Here is a 2,500-nt window from a genome sequence, read left to right as displayed (position 1 = left end):
ACTACCGTCTCTACCCATAGCATTTTTATCACTGATTTTGTGCCCCCCACATACGAACTACAAGAAATAATTTATGCTAGAATTTGACTACACTTCTGCTGAAATTCAAAACAAGAAGTTCACTGGAATCCTAAGGGTATTCAATTCCAGTAAATATTTCGATTACGTATATGTATATGTGTACTTTATTCCTTCCAGAAATCATGCGATCCCGAATTTCCTCCATACTACTAATGCTATAAAAAAAATCCTTTCTCTTCATATCTCTTTCTTAAAGATACGTGGAAAAAATATCTCTGTAACTAAAAAAAAAAAATATATATATATACATATAAATAATAATAATAATGATGATAACAGTAATAATAATAATAATAATAATAATAATAATAATAATAATAATAACAATAATAATAATAATATTCTAACCCCCCCCCCCCGTAGCATGTACCTTGCGACCTCGATTCTGGCGCCCTCTGAACCCCCCCCCCCCCACACACACACCACTTTTCCACACCCTGGATCCGTCACTATTGTTAATACATGCTGCTTGAAATAGTTTGTGTTCACTTTTTTACCGATTTATTTGAACAATTCACACGCTACAACGTGTTATGAGGCATCTATTGAATCTTGTTCGTATTTATTCAGTTTATGCTAATGATATATATAGAGATTCAAGAGTTAGGTCAAGTAATATCTAATACATATTCTGAACCAATCTGGTTGATTTTCCCTGTATATGTTAATGTGGAATTTTAATTACTTAATTAGGCATACCTATTTTCCAATTATGCTAATTCGAATTACATTCATTAATGAGCATAAGTCATATATATACGTCATTTCCAAACGTCATCATTGCAATTTCCTTATAACATTTAAAACATGAATATCATCTTCCCAAGTTTTAAATTCGTGTCGAAATTCAAAATAAACTGCATCAACTGATTTTTATTCATATATTAATTTAACGTGGATTTGCTCTTTTCGTTTTTTGTATGAAATTGTTCTGATTTATGTCAGCATATTCAGTCTGCTTGATCCTCCGTTCTGTTTATTTAATTAAATTCTTTCTTTCTTTCTTTATGTTTTTTTAACACTTTTCTTTAACGATCTTTGATTTATATTCCGGACAGACAATGACAAAGGGGCAAGGCCTAATCAGGTGTACAACGAAGTAAAATCAGAGAGACTCATACAAACAGACCGACCAGAGAGAGCGAGAGAGTGAGAGAGAGAGAGAGAGAGAGAGAGAGAGAGAGAGAGAGAGAGAGAGAGAGAGAGAGAGAGAGAGAGAGAGAGAGAGAGAGAGAGAGAGAGAGAGAGAGAGAGAGAGAGAGAGACAGACAGAGAGAAAGAGTAAAATTCATTCAAATATTGGGCATTTGAAAACACTGCCAATAACAAAGCTATTTATTAACACCCATGCTATTTTACCAAGATGAATGCAAGATTTTTTTTCTGAGATGATAGAATACGTCAGAAATCACAACGTATATATCGAGAGTCGTGCCACGGTAAATACTGGAAAACCTTTTCTCGCGAAATATGTTTCCATAATGTTTTTAAAAAGAAACTCTTGCGTGTTTTCGTTATATTTATGTCTTACAAAAGAAAGGACGAAGTAAAGGAAATAAAGGAAGACAATATCGAATTTGTTGAAGATCGAAGTAAAGGAGACAAATGAGGAAGAAGAAATAATGAAAGGGAAGTAGGAGAAGAAAACAACGGAGGAGAAAAGATAGGAAGAAAGGAATAGGAATTGAGTAACAGGGAGAAGTAGATGGAGGCGAGGAGAATAGGAAGAAGACGAAGAAAAACAATAGGGAAGAAGAAGGAGAAAGAAGAAACTAGAAGTGGTAAGTGAAGAAGAAAAGGAGGAGGAGAAAGATGAAAAAATAAAAGAAGTTGAAAAAATGATAAAAAGAAGACGAAGGAAGATAAAGTAAAAGAATAAAAGGAATAGACAAGGAAGACTAACAACGGCAAGTAAAGGAATAGAACTCTCTCCCTTTCTCCCCCCCCTCTTTCTCTCTCTCTCTCTCTCTCTCTCTCTCTCTCTCTCTCTCTCTCTCTCTCTCTCTCTCTCTCTCTCATTTTCTCTTTCTCTCACTTTGTCGATTTGTTTCTGTTTCTGTATGTCTATCTCTCTATCAGTCTGCCTGCCTCTCTTCCTCTCTCTCGCTCTCTCTCTTTTACCCCATTCTCTTCCCCCCCCCCCCCCACTTCTTCACTCCCCTCCCCCCTTTCCCCAAGGAGCCTCGAGCAAAAGGCCTATCTGTGCCATCTGGGTGTCCCGTCTGTCCGGACGGCGAAAGAGACATTCGGAATTGCTTGTTCGATTGTGTAGTCACGTTCGCAATACCTGGCTTCGTGTTAGTCGATGAGGGAAGGAGAGCACGGCGAGAAACGTCTGTGTGTGTGTGTGTGTGTGTGTGTGTGTGTGTGTGGGGTTTTGTGTGTGTGTGTGTTTTGTGTGTTGTGTGTGTCGAGAAAC

The sequence above is a fragment of the Penaeus monodon genome, chromosome 42 (assembly GCF_015228065.2).
Source record: "Penaeus monodon isolate SGIC_2016 chromosome 42, NSTDA_Pmon_1, whole genome shotgun sequence".
Classification (NCBI taxonomy): Eukaryota; Metazoa; Arthropoda; class Malacostraca; order Decapoda; family Penaeidae; genus Penaeus; species Penaeus monodon.
Note: the sequence above shows the minus strand (reverse complement) of the source record.